Consider the following 22,396-nt stretch of genomic DNA (forward strand, 5'->3'; position numbering starts at 1 on the left):
AACTTTATTAAATTTTGCTAAACCACTTTTAAACCAATCAATTTTGTAAAACAGTTTCAAGTACCCAAGTTATAGACTTCAATTTTGCAATGATGCCCCAGTGAGGCAGGACAAACGCCACCGGTGGGGTGATCAGTTGTCCCTTTGCTGGGATGAGACATTCTCAATCATTAGGCAAAACCAACTCTTGGAACTGAACCTAACAGCCACCATTTTTCGTCCAGAATCGCTGGAACTGAACCTGGCTCTAATACCAATTGAAAGATCTCATATCTAAGAGTTTCATGAATGTGTTCGGATCGCTCCGATCTCACAATGACCGAAATACAACAATATACATTCAACACATATAGTTATGCAATCAAAACTTAATTAACAACATGCTAAGAACAAGATAAAATCATAAAGGAAAGAGTGTCATACCAATTGAGGACGTTCTTCAAACTTCAGTACTCCAACGCAGCGGAACCCTCCACACGATCTACCAGTGCCTAGCAGCAGCGTCAACAAAAGCAGCACGAATAATGCGAACTCACGAACGCCATAGGGACGACACCACCACTAAAGAGCCCTGGGTATTCTCGGAGTGAAAACCCAAAGGGTAGGCTTTGGTGAATTTGGTAGAGGAAGGAGGAAACTCGTGTGGCGATAAGCAAGTGGGAGGGAAAACAATGCTATCGCATAGCAAAAGAGCTTATCGTTTAGGATAAGCTACACGATCGTGTAGGATTTACTAAACGATCGTTTAGAAAAAGGTGTATGATCGTTTAGTTAAATCGGCAAACTATACGATCGTTTAGAGAAGCTATCCGATCGTGTAAGCGAGAGTGTGTGATCGTTTAGCGGGAGGTGGACGATCGTTTGGGCAGAGAAGTGACTATCGTATAGGCTCTCGAGCGATCGTTTTCTTTCTCCAACGCGCGCTTCACGAAACTTTTGGGCAAATTGACGGACGATCGATTGAACGATTCAAAAATGAAAATATTTTTCATTTTAACTCATCGGTTACCATAACCGACGTTGCCCACTAACCCATGTCCGAACGTGAAATTTGGTATAATTATCTTATAATTAACCAACTAATTAATTAATAAATATAATCATATAATATTTTTATCCTATAGTTTGATATCACATATCTACTATAGTATTTTCTCTTCTACTTGATATAAATCATATTTATATCTAATTTCCTCCAAAATAATGTATCTCATACATTTGCCAATTATATCATATACAATTAACCAGTCCAATTATATCATATATAATCGAACTTCCTCTTGTCAATTTGAACATTTCAAATTAACCCAAATACTGGTTCTCGACTTTATCCAAGCTACCCAAAGGACCTAATGGACCTATGGCTCGAAGCTCCAACGGTACGTGAATAGCTAACTAAACTCTAGCCACGGGATCCACCATCTGTTAACTGTCAGGCATTCCACTAAAGACCAATAACTGAACTCTTCTTACCACAGATATATTTCTGTGTCCATCGGATATAACCAATCATGAGTACGATGACCTTTCACAGATGCTCATAAGTACAGATTACCATTTTGCCCCTGTAGTTACATCTCACTCCTTAAGTACCACTGATTCCTCTAATGAACAATACAACATAGTCCTACTATGTATGCACACCTCTCGGGCCAAAAGAAGGTGTGTGGCGCCACATCGTTCAAGCCCTAGAATCAGCCCTTAAGAGAGCTATATATCTACTTACCCCTGCCTCGGGGAAGGACTGAATTCCATCTTGTGTAGCTGAGTTCCCAACTCCCAAATCAGACGAATCCCTAAAATGATAGGTTTGAATCGGCAACCTGGCCACTCGCACCCATGCAAATCAAAGGACTGCCCTCAATGGCAGGAGTTCCCAACTCACTTAGGATTGAGGTCATGTTACCTATGGTCATCCTAGTGAAGTGAAATCTCTCTCATGAACGGTGTTATATAATGAGACATTAATACTTCGTGGTCAGGTCTTATATAAACTCTTTGTATAGGACGCCCCTGCTCGCATGTCCCCAACACGAATGATCAAGATCAGACCATCTGTGACAAGTCACAACACTTGTGACCATTCCACAAAGCAGGCCACATCCGTAGGGTTACCAAGATAAGGTTTCCCTTCTTTTTTCATATACTACAGACCATTTTGATTATCACTCAAGACACGATCCACTTGTATGTCACCACATACATGCTTGAGTCACATACAGATAACCAGAGATTTTATATTTATTGGTTTGTGGTAAAGCAAATAAAACAAGTAAATGAGCAAAAAACAAGATGTGAAGTAAATATCATATATTAACAACACAAGCGTTCGTACATATTGTTTACAAACTACAGAACACGAGACTTTAGGGCATCAACCCCAACAGAAACAAGCGTCTATATCGTGGAACATTAGATTTGACAGTGCGGTCAAATCGTTTGGCTTTGATCAGAACGTTGATGAGCCTTGTGTTTACAAGAAGATCATCAACAGCTCAGTAGCTTTCTTGGTACTGTATGTGGATGATATCCTACTCATTGGGAATGATGTAGGGTTTCTGACTGGCATTAAAAAGTGGCTAACTGCCCAGTTTCAAATGAAAGATTTGGGTGAGGCATAATATGTTCTAGGGATCTAGATCATTCGGGATCGTAAGAACAAGAGGTTAGCCTTGTCTCAAGCATCGTACATCGATCAAATGTTGATCAGGTATAGGATGCAGGATTCCAAGAGGGTTTATTACCCTTCAGGCATGGAATCGTTTTGTCTAAAGATCAATGTCCTAAGACACCTCAAAAGGTTGAGAAGATGAGACGGATTGTCTATGCTTCAGCTGTTGGAAGTTTAATGTATGCAATGTTGTGTACTAGATCCGACATTAGCTATGCAGTAGTGATTGTCTGCCGTTATTAGTCCAATCCAGGACATGATCATTGGACGGCGGTCAAGACGATCCTCAAGTATCTTTAGAGAACGAGGGACTACATACTCGTGTATGGAGATAAGGATTTTGAGTCATCGTCGAGGCAAGCATATAAAGCGGAAATATCATTTGATCAGGGAGATTGTGCATCACGGTGATGTGATAGTCACGAAGATCGCGTCGGAGCACAACATTGTTGATCCATTTACAAAGGCTCTCACGGCTAAAGTGTTCGAGGGTCACCTGGAGAGTCTTGGGCTACAAGACATGCGATGTCTTGTCTAGGGCAAGTGGGAGATGATACTGGGGTATAGTGTATGACTTAGTTTATTGTATATTGTACTTGTCTTTGTCATGTTTTGTACATTAGTCTCCCAAGGCATTAGGACAAGTGGGAGATTGTTGAGATTGGTGTTCTAATTCTCCCGGAGTCTCGTAGTTTGTAAACTATACACATTGTTATGAATAAAATAAGAGTCATTGCAACCTCGAAGGCTCGATCTACACGACTGCAACACAACACAAACATTTCGCGCTCGTCCTCAACGATCGCCTCGGCCACGAACTCCTCAGCAAAAGCACGAATGGCCTCCACAGCACCTCGACGGTGTCGAGTTGAGTATGACACCACCTACAAGGCTACCTTGGTATTCTCGGTGTGAGAATCCAGAGGGTGGGCTCTGTTTGGAATTGGAATGAGGAAACATTGATCATGTACACAACTGGGCAAGTGGGAGATGGCGGAGACCTATCGTATAAATCGATGCCTAATCGTTTAGCTAAAGCTATGTGATCGTCTAGCAAAAGCTATGCAATCGTTTAGCTCGATCTATCGCCTACAGATACTACACGATCGTTTACTTTGGGCAAGCGATCGTCTAGAAAAAGCTATGCGATCGTATACTAAATACTGTACGATCGTTTAGCTCGCCACTGCACGATCGTTTAGCTAGCCCAAGCTGTCATTTAGTAAATCTATATTTACTTGTAAACTCTGTGAGATCCTTTTTTCCAAGAGATAAATATCCAAAAATTTTAAGAAAACTTGCTAAAATTAGGAAAACCATTTTCCTTTTATCTCATGGTTACCATGAATCACCAATAACCACTCACTCAATTGGTTATTAAAGAAAAAAAAATTAATTATCCAATATTAATATTATTATAAATATAAATGATAACTAACTTATCATAATATATTTATGACCTATAGTTTTAATATTTCATCTCATGAAACATATAAACCATAGTTCTTTTTCTATTCCATGGTACTTAATGTAAATCTTATTTACATCAATCCTCCACTAGATGTATCTCATACATTACACTGATTATATCATATATAATCAAAATACCTTTTGTCAATTTGAACATTTCAAATCAACACCAAGAACTGATCCTCAACTGAATCCATTGAGCTATCAAGGGGACCGTGGACCTGTAGCTCGAAGCTCCAACAGTATGTGAATAACTGACTAAACTCTTTAGTCACAGGATCCACCATCCGTTAACTGCCAGGCACTCCACTAAAGACTGTCAGCTGAACTCTCTTTACCATAGATATATTATGTGTCCATCTTAACCAATTAGCAATGCGATAACCTTTCACAGGTCGCTCGTAAGTATAGTTGGGCCAATAATCGTTATGCCCCTGTAGTTACATCTGTCTCCTTAAGTACACTAATCCCTCTAATGAACATAAGTCATAGTCCTACTATGACTAAGTCTTCTCTTCCAAAGAGAAGCTGTGGGCACTATGTTCAAGCCCCGGAATCAGCCCTTAAGGGAGAAATCTCTCAACTTATCCCTGCTTCGGGAAAGAAATGAATTCCATCTTGTGGATTGAGTTCCCAACTCCCAGATTAGACAAGTCCTCAAAAAGGTAAGCATGTTGAGTTGGCAATCTGGCCACTCTCACCCATACTAATCAAAGGACCGCCCTCAAAGGCAGGAGTTCCCAAAACACTCAGGATTGAGGTCGTGTCACCTATGGTCGTTTAGGTGAGATGCAAGTCTCTAGTCCAAGTCTTATAAAAACTCTTTGTATAGGACACCCCCGCTCACACGTCTCCACATAAATGGTTAGGATCTACCATCTGTAGTAGTTTACAACACTTGCAAACCTCTACAAAGTGGGTCATATCCGTAGTGTCACCAGGATCAGGTATCCCACCTTAATCCTTATACTACAGGCCTATTTAGGTTATCACTTAAGGCATGATCCACATGTATATCACATATACATGCTTAAGTTCACATAAGACAACTAAGGAGCTTTGTTTATTGGATATAAGTAAAAGCCAGAATTAAATAACACTTATTTTATTCATTAAACAATGTGTATCTTTACAAAACAACAAGATTCCGGGAGAATTAGGACACCAATCTCAACATAGAGAAGGTATCTGAGCAGCTCGATACTAAAGGACATAGAGAAGGTATCTTATATAATTAATATCTTATATAATTATTTGTCTCACTAAAATTTTATATTATAATGTATCATATACATTATATTAATTATATTTTATATAATTAATTCTCTTTAATTAATTCAAAAATAATTCAAATTAATCTAAAATTAATTTAATTCTCATTAATCCTTATTGAGCTAACAAGGGGACCTTATAGACCTATATATTGAAACTCTAATGATACTTGATTAATTAATTAATCTCTTTAATTAAATTAATCTACCTTCGTTAAATTTCGGTCACTTCACTAAAGACCGACAATTGTACTCTTCGCACTATAAATATATTTCTATGTCCATTAGATATAACCAATCAACAGTGCATTGACCCTTCACAAATTGCTCAAATACATAGCTCCTAAAGTACTATTGATACCTCTAATGAATAATTAGTTATAGTCCAACTATAACTGAACCCCTCTCAGGCCAGGGGAGGGTGTGGTGCCACATTGTTCAAGCCCCAGAATCAGCCCTTAAGGGAGCAATTTATCTACTTATCCTCACAATAGGCAAGGAGTAAATTCCTTCTTGTGTAGTTGTGTTCCCAACTCCTTAAGCAGACGAATCCTCAAAATGGTAGGCTTATTGAATGGTGAATCTGGCCACTCTCACCCGTAAAAATCAAAGGATCACCATCATAGATAGGAGTTCATAACTCACTCAAGATTCAGGTTAACTCAACTATGGTCATCCTGGTGAAATGTAAGTCTTTTTTAACAACGGTATAATAAAGAGAGACTATTCATTTCATGATCCGGCCTTATACACTCTTTATATAGAATACCACCGCTCACATGTCTCCACATGAATGATCAGAATCAGATCATTTGTACAATAATTGTAACAACTACAAAGCAGGTTGTATCCATAGTGTCACCAAGATAAGGTACCCAGCCTTATCCATCTACTACAAACCGTTCAGGTTATCACTTAAACATGATCCACCTATATGTCTCCACATACATGTATAAGTTACATCAGACAACCTTGGGTCATAGTTTATTGGTTTTTGGTTAATGCAACTAAATGTTAGATAAAAAAAACAACTTATTTTATAAGATAAAAATAAGTTTGTGCAAATACAATTACAAACTACAAGACTATGAGATTTAGGACATCAACCTTAACACCATCATATAGTCTTGAAATCTTAAATTCATATACTTTTCACCTCGATCTAATCGAAGTGTTTTAATAGTTTACCTAATGAATTCTCAACCTCTGCCTTATACTCTTTGAACTTTTCAAGAGCTTCAGATTTATGTTGCATTAGTTAAACATATCTATATCTTGAATAATCATCTATAAAAGAGATGAAGTATTCAAATCCTCCTCTTGTATTCAAATCCTCCTCTTTCCTTAACATTCATAGGACTACAAAGGTCTGAATGTACAAGTTCCAAGGGTTCTTAGGCTCTAAGACCTTTTCCAGTAAAAGGTCTTTTTGTCATTTTGCATTCAAGGCATGACTCACATACTGGTAAAAAGTCTTCTTCTAACTCACTTAGAAGTCCACTCTTCACTAACTTCTCAATTCTATTGAGATTTATGTGACCTAATCTTAGTTGCCAGATATGGCTATTTTCCTTAGGAGAAACCTTTTATCTTTTAAGCTAAGTTGTTGCAGTTCTGAACATTTCAGTATTTAACAGCGTATTTTATGCTGACGACCTTAGCACATATAAACTACTCTCTAGGATTACAGAACAAATATTTACATCATTATTATAAATAAACGCTTTAATTACAAGAAAATAAATAGTATAATTTTGTTCAAGTAAAGCTTTTACATAAATTAGGTTCCATTTCAAACCTGAAACCACATAAACATTGTTTAATAAAAATAAAGGATTTCTAAAAGAGTAGTTTCATGCCTCCCATTGCAACTGCTGAGATGACTTGCTCTGTTCCAACCTGCATCCTCATCTCACTAGTTTTGAGTTGCTACCAGGAACTAATTCACTGAAAAGTAGAACAAACATGATTAATGGCCCTGAATCAATAACCCAGGCTGAATCATTTTTTTCCATTAAATATGCTTCCAGAATCAGTAAATCATATTTACCTTGTTTGGCCTTCTTTTTCTCCAATAAATACTTGAGACAATTCTGTTTTTAATGACCCTCTTGGTTGCAGTGGAAACATTTTCCCTTGGCAACCTTGGCCTTCTTGCCCGTCTGGCCCGTCTGGGCCATAGTAGGGTTAGTTTTATTTCCTTGACCTCTCTTCTTCTTCTTCCATTTTTTAGTGCAAAATAAGGAATTCACATACTTAGTTCCAAAGGTAGAACCTCTAAAGAACTTCCTGGAGGAAGTGACAACATTACCTCTTCCTTCTATTCCTTGACTTTCATCAAGGATTGGTAAGTTTGTAGTTCATTAAGAAGGTGTTGGGGTTGATGCCCTAAATCTCATAGGGTCCTATAGTTTGTAAACACATGTATGAACAAACACTTTGTGATTTATAATATGAAATATTTTATTCACTTCAGTCTATGAAATATGAGATATTTTAGTTGCATTAACCATAAACCAATAAACTAAGATCCATGGTTATCATTGTAACTTAAGTAAGTATGTGGAGACATACAAGTGGATCATGCTTTAAGTGATAACCTAAATGGTCTGTAGTATATGGATAAAGGAGGGATACCTTATCTTGGTGACACTACGAGCGTGGTCTGCTTTGTAGGTTTTACAAATGTTGTAAAGTGCTACAAATAATCTGATCCTGATCATTCGTATATTAGACATGCGAGCGGGGATGTTCTATAAAAAAGAAGTTCGTATAAGACCAGACCACGAAATGTTTAGTCTCGTTATATAACGTCGTTCATAATTGAGATTTTCATTTCACTAGGATGACCATAGGTAACATGACCTTAATCCTGAGTGAGTTGTGAACTCCTACCTATTAGGGCAGTCATTTGATTTGCATGGGTGCAAGTGGTTAGATCTCCGACTCAAACCTACCACTTTGGGGATTCATCTGATTGGGGAGCTGGGAACTCAATTACACAAGACGGAATTTACTTCTTCCTCCATGCAGGGGTAAGTAGATAAATTTCTCCTTTAAGGGCTGATTCCGAAGCTTGAACAATGTGGTGTCATGCCTTTTCTTGGCTTGAGAAGGGTATAGTCATAGTGGGACTATGATATATTGTTCATTAGAGAAATCAGTGGTACTCAAGGAGTTAGATGTAACTACAGGGGCAAAACGGCAATTTGGCCCAACTATACTTAAGAGCGATTTGTGAAAGGTCATCATACTATTGATTGGTTATATCCAATGGACAAATAAATATATTTGTAGTGCAAAGAGTGCAGTTGTTAGTCTTTACTGGAGTGTCCAGCAGTTAACGAATGGTGGATATCATGATTAAAGAGTTTGATTATATGTTGTATTTAATAACAAGAGGGAATTTGATTATATATGATATAATTAAATTAATTCAATTATATATGATATAATTGATTTGATGTATTTGATACATTACTTGATTGGAGGAATTAATATAAATATGATTTATATTAAATTCCATAAAAAGAGAAAAGAACTATGGTTTATATGTTGTATATGATACAATATTAAAAGTATAGGTTATAAATATAATATGATAAGTTAGTTATTGGATTTATTTATAATTTATTAATTATGAGATAATTAATTTTCTTTTTCTCCAAATAACCGACTTCGTGGGTGGTTATTCACGGTTTATGGAAATTATGGGATAAAGATGAAAAATAGTTTTCATTAATCCATCCACGCTTCACGCATCAAGTTATTAGAAAATTTCAAGAGAGAAAACGATCGCATCGAATTCATTATACGAGAGTGCCTTCTACTACATGATCAAATATCAAGTCTATAGACTTCTTCCTTCTATCTAATACTCGATCGTCTACTCAATTGTTTCCTCTTCCATTCCTCCATCCCTCTATCCAAATTCATACATAGCCCACAACTCCTAGATTCTCACACCAAGAATACCAAGGTAATCTTGTGGTGGTGTCAAGTTTCCATTCGAGGATCGAGGATCAAGTTGTACTCGCTAGTGATCGAGGATCTTCCAAATGCACCTTGCGTTCGTTCTGTTCATTGCGTTCGTGACCGATCAAGGGAAATACGTGAAGAAATGACTGTTCAAAGGTATTATTTCCTCGATCCCTTGTTTTTAATTTTGAAGCATGCTGTAATTTATTCTTTAATGCATAACTATTTCTGTTTGATTGTAAATGTATGTGTTCTTTCACAATGGGGTTTGGAACGATCCGCTTCCGCTCACTGGTTCTCTAGTTTCAGACTTCCTTCAGAAGGGTGGTTAGGTTGTACTCTAGCTTGTTCATAATAGCATTACTACGGAACTGAAGAAAACTCTCTGGCAGAGTCTCCAGAATAAAGCTAACTTGACTGACCTCATTGAAGACGACCCCATTCATTTCAACCACATTAAAATGGACCATCATGTTCAGAATATGTTCTCTGATAGATGTTTCGTCTTTCATACGGGCATTAAAAATGAACTTCATAGCGCCATGCTTCATCTATGAGAACGTTGTCCAAATATCTCTCGTAGTGAATCCATAATCCTGCGTGCAGTGACCATGGATTCATGCTTTTTTGCCAAGACTTCAGTCAAGTTGACAAGAATGTATACACGGGCCTTCTCATTTTTCTTTACCCATCTCTCGTATGCATCTCGAACATTTCGAGCTCCATTTTGAGCTGGGGTCTGAGGGTACTCCTCAAGCAAGACAAATCTTAAGTCATTGACAATTAGCACAGTATTGATTGTGTTTTTCCAACTAGTGTAATTATCACCAGTTAGCTTATCAACACTTAAAAGATTGATTATAGCGCTAGTCACATTAAAGTTTGATGGAACCATACAAATAATTTATATTAGTTATATGCATTACCCATTAAAAACTGATGCGTTATTTTATGTGATGAAATAATGGAATGAACTATGGTGATGGGAATGCGTTGTGCAACAATTTTTCTCAGCAGAATCCAAGTATAAACCCTACTGAGTTTCTTGGCAAGTCCAGGGTCAAACTCAGGGACTAAAGAAAATAGTATGTGGTGATAATTTTTAAGAAGACCTTGTAGTAACCAATAAATTAAAGTGTTGTTTTTAGGTTGTTTGTGGTATAAAATAAATGTATGCGGCAGAGTTACGAAAAGAGTTGATAATACAGAAGATGCGATGGATATGCAGGGGAACGGGTTGAGAAGGGTTCAGCTAACACTTCCTAGGATTGTGTTCATGTTATGCGATCATGCAACACACATACAATAGCAAATCATCTCTTAACGCAAATTCTACGGCTTCTAGTTCTAGAACGCATGCGATATATGTGATAAAGTCTATAGGACCTACACATAAGCCTCTATTCTTATTTATGCGATGACAAATGACACACACATAAATAAGGCGACCACATAATATCATAACCTATCTCTAGGATACATGCAATGCATGTTGGCAAACAGAGCTTATCTCTAAGTCCTTATCTCTCGCTTATGCAGATCTAATCTCGCTCTCTCGAGTCTAGATTCTAACCTAGCTCTCTCAAGTCTCAGGTTCTTTCTTTAGACTCTCTCTCGAATAGCTCTAAAGGGATGTTAGGTGCAGCATAAGACAAGATGATCGCATGCAATGAAGATCCTAGGTCATGTTAGCTTAGTTCTTCTCAACCCATTCGATAAGTTTAGCTACTCATGCGTGCTTTTAAGAGAGTGAATAGATGTAGATAAGCAAGTTCCATTTTATAGATATAGAGTTGAAATACAAAATAACAATGCGAAATGAGAATAAAGAGCCTAGTAGCAATCTCTTACTTCCCAAGGCTTTTACATTATTCTTCTCTACTCTATTCAAAAGATAGTCTCGCTCTCGCGAGAGTCGGCCCTCTCTCTGCTTTTCCACACCTTTGGGTTCTCGCTCGAGCTGACCAAAGCGATATTTCGGTGTCTCTTCCCTTCTCTCGCTCTGCCTTCTAAGTGAAAAAGAAAATTATGAACAAGGCTATTCTATCTAAGGAAAATTATCTAACTATCCGAACTCGATGAACCGAACCCCTTCTCTGAAGGTTGCCTTTCGTATTTATAGAGCTTCGGGGTGAAAGGCTTGTTCTCTCTTATGATTGCACTAATGGGATGACATTAATTCTCTGTATGATACGCCGAATATTTGTCATCGAAAAGTTGAGTGTACTTGCTACAGTAGTTCGTTAGCGGCTTGTCAACTTAATTCGGAATCGACCGTCATCAGCTTTTTATCCCATCGTGATTTATTATGCTTTTCACCTAGATGCGCCCACTAAGTTGTGCCGGCTCTATGCGAAAATCATTCTTGAGCAGATATTTGCGAGCACAAATCACCGCAAAGTCTTGCGGTAATGCTGCGTTCGACCGTTGATTTCTTGTGATTGTATTTTACGCCTTGTGTCAACGCATATTCTGCACAAAAATACAAAAGTTAACTATTTCCATGCGATGGACGCATACAATCACAATATTATGAACTTAATGCTTTTTGGATGCAATTTTATATGTTTTAGAAATGCAAACCTTCATTGTTTAATAACTTAGCACTGTAATAACGTGCATTTCTGCCCGTTATCAAAAACCAATCAAATTTAGTAAAAAAATTAATGTACCATATGTGACATCTAATTTTGAAATGATGCATTAGTAAGTTAGAATAAAAGCCACTAATGGTAGTCAATTATCCCTTCACTAAATTAAGACATTTTCAACCAACCATTACACCAGAATAACTCTTATTCTTATAATTATTAGTCGTCATTGTTCAGTCAAGAAATTATTAACTTGCTTAAATTTCTTGTAAGTGTAACCCTTCATTTAGATCCTAGAGTTCCACTCTCATGAACCAATTGAAGGAAAAAAAATCGATTGGGGCAAAAACTAAAGAAATTCTATCTATTTATGGAGTTTTCGATCAATTTCATGCAAACACTTTTCGAAGGGGAACACAAGCAAAAGTATCACGAAGCCGAGCATGAAACTTCACAACAAACTAATGAAAGAGACTATGGGATGTGTTGACAGACGCCCCTCTCCCACTTATTATAAACAATTTCTCTATTCACCTTGGTATTGACCTATGCAAACACCTTCCGAAGGGGGACACAAGCAAGCGGTGCTACAAGGCCGAGCATAGATCTCACGGTGTGAACTTTTAGAGAGAACATGAAAGGAAATTGACATATCATATACATCATTTTCCTCCACTAAGTGTTTTAAACCTAGGGTTTGTTACTTAGATAAATCCTGCTAATAATTTATCTAAGTCCATTGTTAAATTGGCCTAATATAACTCTTATATGTATAGTTTAACAATATATGATTTTGTTCATTAAACACTTTAATAAACTAAATCATGTATTGCATGCTTATAAAATACTTGTCTAATTCACCTTCTAGGTTGGTTCCTAGGTAAAGGTATTATGTTTCCATTAGCTTAATTATCTCAGCCTTAGATAGAACCTTCCTTAGACAAAGATCCCTTATACACAATTATTTTATAAATTTAATCTTTTATTATTTCTGATTTAATCATATTAAAAAGAAAATAAAAGATTAATCTATTTCTAATCATATTATAAATATTTTAACATAGGTCTAGGTGAAATTAATTTTAAACCATTTAAAATTAATTGAAATCTATGTTTACATGCAACTCTTGATTATAGATTTTATTTCTAATCATCAAATTTATAACACTTATAAATTATTGAAATAATTAAAACCTATAATCATGTATCTAATGACATTAATTAAATATAACAATTATATTTACTAAGCAATGTCATGCTCAATGCAATCCCATTTTCATTATATAATATAACACTTATATTATAAACTAATGAAACTAAAACACATCTATCATTCAACTAGCAATCATATAATATAACATTCATATTCAATATGATGCATGGGCATGGGCATGCTTATAATCCCATGCAGCCATATGATATAATAATTATATTAAATATGATGCATGATAAGTTTGTCCTATGGTAGGATTTTAAAAAACTATATGACATACATTATGCAACATATAAAATTGACCATACATCATATGTAAAATAAAATAATCAGCAAAATTGGACTAAATTAGCACTCTTAAAAATTAATCAAATTAATATAATATTTATATTAATTTAATTAATCAAAAAACAATTAAATTACATTAATAAAGGAAAATAAAAAAAAAAAAAGTTGCTCTAAAACTGCCTCAGGACTCAAACCCACGACCTCCAACCATCTGAAACACGCACGTCTGATGCTCAGAGTGTTACAACGCTAGTCTAGAAATTGCTCCAGCATTGCAACGCACAGTTGGAACATTGTGACACTAGTCTGGAAAGCTTCTACGTAGCAACGCTCGGCTGGAGAGTTGCAACGCTAGCCTTCTGTACTATAGTGTAAAGGGAAGCGTTGCAACGTTCTCCCATTATGCTCTAGTACAGAATGTCATTTCTGCTTTAGATTGAGTTTGTTCTTGCTCCAAATTGCACTGATCTACTCAACAACACTTGCATCAAGATCCCCACAGACATACAAAACGAACATAAATTTTTTTGGGGTGACATAAATTTTGAATCAATATACTTTTTATAGGAGTAGTATAAACTGTAATCTTGTACATGAAATTAAAAGATGATGGAATAATAATATAGATCATCAACTAACTCAAGAATAATATCTTTGATGAATACTGGTTTCGTTGGCATGTATGTGTAATTTAAGGTTATAATATATATGATACTAATACCTTTGTTTCAGATTTTTGGAATCTATCAAATTTGATCTTGCTGCTCATTGTGATAGTTTTCATGGGTAGTTCTCTTAACACAATGAATAAACATGTTAAATTCAAATACATGAAAAACAGGTAAAATTTTTTGTTCAAACAAATAAATAAGATATATAAGATTCTGATAAAGTTGAAACTATAGAAATCTAATCAAAGATCTAATTGAAACTAATAATATAAAACTTCAAGTACTAACGAAAACTACATGCTCAACATTTTAATTCTAAAATAATACAAATATGTAAATCTTTGTTATGGTTGAAAAGGAATACACTTTATATAATTTTCTACAAATTGAAAATTAAAAAGTGTTGTCGCTCTTTGATTGAATTCAACTGCTACATTTCTAAATCCAAAATAATCGTCATTGTTAATAACACTCTCTCCTGAACCTTGTTCTTTACTTTCACATCCGCTCTTCTCCAATTTTCTTCATTCAAAACCACTTCCATTTCTTATCTACCGATCCAATTCTTGTTTTATTTTTGCTTTTTGTAATTTATCTCACTCCTCTCCTTAAAAAAATATTTTAAAAAATAAAAAAATAAAAATAAATTTCCGACATAATTAGAATTTAAATTTAAGAATAACCTAAATATTTTGTAGTGTTGGAAATAAATATAATAATCAATATTACATCAAAATTTAAATTTCAAGATATTATGCATGTCTAATTTTTTCTCTCAAATATAAGGGTTAATAGATAATAATAAATCAATTTAAATATAAAGATAACAATCATACATTTTCGTCGAAGAAAATAAGTTTATGTATTATCTAGGTTTCACTGTGGCATGATTAATGTTTTCATTAAAGAAAACTTCAATTATCATTCTATACTTATTTCTATCATGACATTCTTAAAATAGAGATGGGTCAAGAAAATAGAAAAACTTGTATTTATTCTTTTAAAGGTATTTAATTATTATGTGAAGGGTTGCATACTATTTGTAAGTGATGTGTATATTTGAATTTTAGTTTTTATTAAAGAGATACATCAGGAGGATTCAATGGTAGATGCAAATGTGTGATTATTATTTATTTAAAAAAATATTTAGTTATTATGTGAAGTTAAAATTAAATTACTTATTCACAACAGAAAATTATACATTTTTGTTCAGTAATTGTATTTGTCTGAAAAGTATAAAATTGGGAAAGAAAAGTTAAAAATATCAACAAAAACTCTAGGGGTCGTTTGTTTGTTTTTTTTTTTTTTTTTGGGAATATAGATAACCTGAATCTTAGATACTCAGAATTATAGATATTAGAAATTATAGATATCTGGCATCTTTAGATTACTATGTTTGTTTTGTATGAGTATTTTTGCAGATATCTGAGAATATTTGGATAAATGTGTTTGTTTTGTAGGATCTCTACTCGAAAATATCTTAAATTTACATAAAGTTCCAAGAATGTCCTTACGTCTATTTATTAATTTATAATTAATTTGATTTAATTTGAACTTATATAATATATTTGTTTTTATCAATTTAAATTTCTTTTAAAATTAATACAATTTAAATTACTTTTATATGTTATTTGACTCAACAAACTAAAATGTTAGACTTTTTTATAAAACAAATATAAATTTGAATATATTGCTAAAAGTAATAAGAATTACAATATAACTAAAAATATATGATATACAATGTTGACAGTATTTATTTTAATTATATAATGCAAGTGAAGATTAATATATATGTGTAAAAATAAAATAAAAAGGAAGGACAAAATGTAAAATGGGGATACCCTCAACTCGAAAATCTGGAAAACTCATGTTTTAGAAGGACATCCAAAACTCTCTAAATGCCCTTTGTCCGGACATCCTAGGATACCCGAGAATCTTCAAATGTCGAGGCATCTCATAATATTGTAAAACAAACACGGTAATCGAGATACCAACTTCATGGGAATCTAAGATGCCCACGAAACAAACGGTTCCTAAAAAATACAAAGAAAATTGTTATTAATTATAAAATGGTGTGAATATAATTTCTACTTTAAGTTACTTTTTCACTCTCTTCTCTCTCCACTCTTCATATTGTTATCGTCTCTCCTCCACCCATGTGATGTCTCTTAGGCCTAATTTGTTGAAAATAAAAATCTAAAAGAAAAAAACACACATACTTAATGGGAAGGTTATAATTGGCATTTAACAAAAAAATAAAGGGCAAAATGGGGAGAAAAAAATTCTCCCCATATAGCCTTTTAAAATAGTAGAGTTTACATTTTTACTCTTGAATTAGAGTTCTTATTTTTTAGTTGTTCCCTAGAGTTCAATATTTTATGCATTTATCCCCAAGTTTTTACTAATGTTCACTTTTGGTTTTTGCCATTAATTTTAAATTAATTAATGTAGAATAATTATGATGTAAAAATTTTATATTATTTTTAGCAATGATAAAAAAAAATAGTGAAATCCAATATAATTGTAATTAAGCGGTAGCCGAACGAAGTTAGTTAATAGATATTAACACCAAAGATGCTAAGTGAACATTTATTTAAAATAAAATCAATGATAAAAGTTTAAAATCTAAAAACCTAGACATTAAGTGGAAACAAAACTCCAAACCCACAAGCAAAAATATAATATTTTGAAACATAACAATCAAATAGAAATTAAACTCAAAAATTAAGGGTAAAAATGTAACATTTTAAAATTTAGATACCAAATAGAAATTAGTCTCAAAACCTGATCTCTCATTTTTAGTTCTTTGTCGTAATTTTACCATCGCTATAGATATGTTTTTTTATATATACAATCACTACATTTTATTTGAAATTATATTTGGAAATACCAAGAAAAATAAATTAACTAGTCAACCATTAGAAGAATCTTATATTATAATTCGATTTCATCATCTTGACATCAATTTCATTCAATCTGTCCAAATCTTTGAAAATTTTGGAATTAAACACTAGCATTGCCATGGTGTTTCTATGAAATTGTCTATTTCATTTTTTCTACATAAAATAAAAAGTCTTATGACAGTGACCATGAGGTTATGTTATATTTACAAAAAGAATTAACAAAATTAACAAGAAATGAAATAGGAATCAATTTGTTTGAGAAAAATGACTTAGAAAAATCCTGAGTTGTTTAGCAAATGACGAATGAGTTGAGTTAATATATGCCTATGGTAGCTATTAAGTTACCAACATGAGTATTGATAAATTGGCATAAAGCATATATCATCGATTAAAAGATCAAAAAATTTCACTCCATATATTATTGAACAAAAAACTATTCAAATCAAATGACGTTTTGTAAGTAAATTCATTCATCCTGAACTATAAACTTATTAAATCCTAGGAATTATATAAACTCGAACAATATAACATATATAAACATCTAAAACCAATATCTTATAAGCATCTAAAACCAATATCTTAAACTTACTAGTTGTGTGTATTCAACTTTCAAAATCCTTGAATCATTGTCAAAGTAAGCGTAACTCAATAGTAATCTATAAATACTACAATTTTTTAAATTGGAGATTAAGTCTCCATAATGTCATTTGTTACTAAACAAAAAGCCCTTGAAGCATGGACCAAAAAAAAGTTCAAATGACTCATATGCTAATTGGAGTGTCAAGCTCAATTAGTCAAAGTCATATACTCTTTGACGAGTGATTAGATGCCTGAATTCTTATGTTAAGAGTGTGATTAGAATACATTTTCAAGTGTTTAGTTTAAAAAAATAAGTCATTTTTTGGTAAAAATTGAAGTATTTGGCAATCACTCAAAATAGTTTTTGAAATATATTTTCAACAATTTTTGGCAAAAGTGTTTAAACAAAAATGAGTTTTCTGAAAAACATTTTTTTCTCAAGTCAATCTACACAAATTCTAATTGGGTTGTTTTTGTTGGTCTATTTTATCACATTAGATTGTCAAGTAGATCTTTTTCTCTTTGAAAAGATCTGTTGAAAGTCAAGGGTATTTGGGACAAAGAGTGGAATAGTGAACTAGAGTTATGAAGTCTAGTAAGTTGTAAACTCTTGAACGCACACGGTAAAGAGTTGATATAATATAAAATTGATGTTTGTTAGTAGTGGAACCCACAAACTCTTTGGGTAAAACAAAGAGTGGAGGTCCCAATTCCTAAAGGCCAAACACACCCATTAGGTACACAATAAATCTTCACCGGCCGCTGAGGATATCCATGAGAGAAAATTATGTTTTATTTTGATAGAAAATGTAGATTGTATTATATGTTTTCAAATTCAACTTCAGTGAATATGTTTTAATAGGTAATCTAGATTAATATTATGTTCGAATTCTATGATTTAAATCGTGCAAATTTTAAAATATTTGCATATTTTCATTATATCTAGATTTTAAATTTGATAGTTTAAAATTCATTATATTGAAAAAAGATAAAAGCACTAATAAATATATTATTTCATAGTATATTGTCAATTGATTTTTTAAAATTAAAATATCCATTATATATATATATATATATATATGAAACAAAATAATAGGCATATAAAATTTTGACATAAATGGTGAAACAAATTCATAAATTAATTAATAATAATTTGTATTTGATATAATATTGAGTGGGATAACTATAACTAGTTTCATAGTTTATAAATATATGGGACAGTTGTAATAATAGCAATCAAGTTCAAAATATTAACATGAAAACAACTCTATTTTTGTTTAATTTATTGTTTTCAAATTTATAATTAAATACCAAATTAAAGTCTCAACAAAACTCAACTTCCTCCGTGGTAGAGGGGGAAGAAGAAACAGAGAAAAAACAAAAAAACAAAAAACAAACAAATATGTGAATTTAGAGAAAGATAGGACTCCCAAAATGTTTGAAGCCTTAAAGAGATCAGTGGATTCCTGGTTCTATAATCTCCACAGTATCAGATTCAACCTACGAACCTTCAAACTTATCTTTGAGCTAACAAAAATAACTCACATAGATTGTATCAATTTAAACTCTAAACTTTTGTAGGTGTATCAATTTAAACTCTAAACTTTCATAAATATATCAATTTAAATCTTGAATTTTCATAAATGTTAAGTTGATACATTTATGAAAGTTTAAGGTTTAAATTAATACAATTATTTGTTTAGAATTTAAATTGATACAACTCAAAGTTTAAGATTTAAATTGATACAAAAGTGTACGGGTTTAAATTGAATACTCTATAAATTGATATTTACGCAGCTAAAAATATATAAGAAATAGCCAGTCAATTGACTAAAAGACATAGACTGCATTTACTAATCCAATTAATATTTTAAAACTATCGCTAGGAGAAATTTCTCCACAATTCCATGCGTACGTGAAATTTATGCGTATTCCTTTTCTTCATAAAGGATAGAAAATTTATACATCGATTATTGTTCTCATTATGTCTTCAATATTACAAAGGTGGAGAGATGGAATTTTGGATAGTTTTTTCGTAGCCTAAGAAAACAACGAAACTTCTTTCACATACAACATCACCAATTTCAGCCCCTCCCCACAAATCCTCTCTCTTTGTTTGACCTTAGAAAGGAGAGTTCAATGGATTCTCTGTGAAATGCCATTGTTTTTCTCTGCATGCTCTCAAGAAAGAGAAGGGAAGAGAGAGAGAGAGATACACTCACAAACAAAGATGATGAGCAGTTGTCAAGCAACAATCAGGATTCTCCTGCTGGCTGCCATCTTCTTCGGATGCACCATCAACCACACTTTGCTTCGATTTCGACTTCACATTCTTCACTGTCAAACGAGACCAAGCTCATTCCGAGTAACAATGCTCGCATTTTCCTCAACGCCGTTCAAGTCACACCAGACGTCCGAGGAGCTCCGATCACCAATGAATCTGGAAGGGTTGTTTACAAAAGGCCATTCAAGCTTAGAAACAATAGTAAAATCACCTCTTTTAGCACCAATTTCAAAAATAACATCAGCCCGCAAACGTTGCCTGAGGGTGGTGTAGGGATGGCCTTCATACTCACCGCCGATGCTTTACCTCCCGCCAGAAGCTGTGGACAGTAGCTAGGAATTATCAATGCCTCGACGAATGGAACGTCAATGGCACAAATAGAGGCAATCGAATTTGACACCAGGGAGAACTTTCCAAATGACATTGATAGCAACCATGTGGGTTTGAACGTGAACAGTATCTATTCCATTGTTCAACAACCATTACTGGACTTCAGGTTAATTTTTCATCCGGCAAGTCTGTTTATGGGATAATCAGATATGAAGGGAAGTACATTTCTATCTATGTTTCCATGTCCAACTCAATGGAGGACCAACTAAAAAATCTCGTCATTTTTCAACCCTTGGTCCTCTCCATCCTCCCAGACGACATTTTCGGGGGATTCTCAGCTTCAACGAGCAATCATACGCAGTTGAATGTTGTGAAATCGTGGCAATTCTACAGCACAGATTCTAGTGTAGGAAAAGAACCCCCAAAGTGGATTCGGCCCACAGTAGCTGGAGTTTTAGCACAAAGTTCAGATTGAGAGAACTCAAGAAGGCAACAGACAATTTTGATCCTCAGAATGGGCTTGGGCAAGGTGGTTTTGGAACCGTTTACAAGGGAATCTTGATGAATAAAGAGGTAGCCGTCAAGAGAATTTCAAAGGACTCACGTCAAGGGAAGCAAGAGTTCATTGCAGAAATTACTACTTTTGGTAGCCTATATCACAAAAACCTCGTAAAGCTAACTGGATGGTGCTACGAGAAAAGAGATCTTCTGCTCATATACAAGTACATGCCTAATGGCAGCTTGGACAAGTTGATATTTGGCTACAGTAAGATCAACGGGATAGGCTCTCCACCCAACTAGGAAACTAGACGAAACATAATCTATGGGGTGGCTGAGGCTTTGGATTATCTTCACAATGGATGTGAGAAGACAGTCCTCCATAAAGACATGAAGTCATCCAACATCATGTTAGACTCGAAGTTTGAAGCCAAGTTGGGAGATTTTGGATTAGCTCGAATGATGTGTCAAACCAAAGAGACACATCACTTAACAAGAGATAGCAGGAACACCAGGCTACATGGCTCCAAAGACTTTTCTAACTAGTAGAGCTACGAGAGAAACAGATGTATATGCCTTTGGAGTTCTTATTCTAGAAGTTATATGTGGAAGAAGGCCTGGAAATCCATCTGAGATTGGTGACTACGACGGCAGTCTCGCGCATTGGGCATGGGAGTTTCACAAGGGAGGGAAAATTGTTGAAGCTGTGGATGAGAGCATTGAAGGGCAATTCGTTAGAGAAATGGAGTATCTGTTAATTCTAGGGTTAGCTTGTTGTCAACCTAACCCCATCCAGAGGCCCAACATGAAAAATGTTTTGCAGGTGCTCAAGGGGGAAGCAAACCCACCAATTTTACCCAATGAGAGGCCTTCATTTGTGTGGCCACCCATGCCTCTATCAATCAAAGAAGACGCAAACATCTTACCGAAAGAAAGCCAGCTTACTCTATTCACAGAACTTACTGTAAGATAATATTTTAATGGAAGGTTTCTTCCTCCTATTCATGTCCTGTGTCTTCTCTCCCTCTTTGTCGCACTTCCAATGATTGAGTGTTTGGATCCCATAGAATATTTCTCTGTAGCATTCCAAACTCTTCTAATATGTAATCCATCCCCACCTAGATAGTTTAGGGGTAGCAGGTTAATGGAGATAAGAATTACTATATGTAAAGGAAAGTTGTATTGCTTCAAATAGTTCATGGTTGATGAGAGGTTTCAAAACAGAAAGTGGGTTGCCTAGTGATTCTACGGTCTAGGTTGCAAATGAGGTGATAGAGGATTCTTCCTTTGTTTTCTTGAAGTTCATTCAAGAAAATAGAAATGACATAAGAAGTAATCACCTAACGTGTGAGGATTATCCAATATAAGTGTTATAAATAAACTCCTCATATAGCTTTGCATGTTGCTTCCATTGAACCTATGAAAGTACTAACACCTTCATATAAAAACCCCTGGATAAATTTGACTTAGGATCTCTTAAACGTCTTCATGTTTGGATGAAATACATCCCACATTCAATTTAAATGTATTCTTCTAGTATTTTGTACATGTAGACGCATATAAACAAGAGGTATATTTCTCTTCCTGGTAAAAATAGCAACATACTTTGTCCCTATATTTGTCCCACTTTCGCACATGGTGACTGCATG

General features: G+C 34.3%; 1 pseudogene; it reads left to right on the forward strand.

Annotated features, from left to right (window-relative positions):
* Positions 1-19,546: 19,546 nt before the first annotated feature.
* LOC120090322 lies at positions 19,547-22,317 on the forward strand (annotated as a pseudogene).
* Positions 22,318-22,396: the final 79 nt, after the last annotated feature.

Source organism: Benincasa hispida, chromosome 11 (genome assembly GCF_009727055.1).
Source record: "Benincasa hispida cultivar B227 chromosome 11, ASM972705v1, whole genome shotgun sequence".
Taxonomy (NCBI): Eukaryota; Viridiplantae; Streptophyta; class Magnoliopsida; order Cucurbitales; family Cucurbitaceae; genus Benincasa; species Benincasa hispida.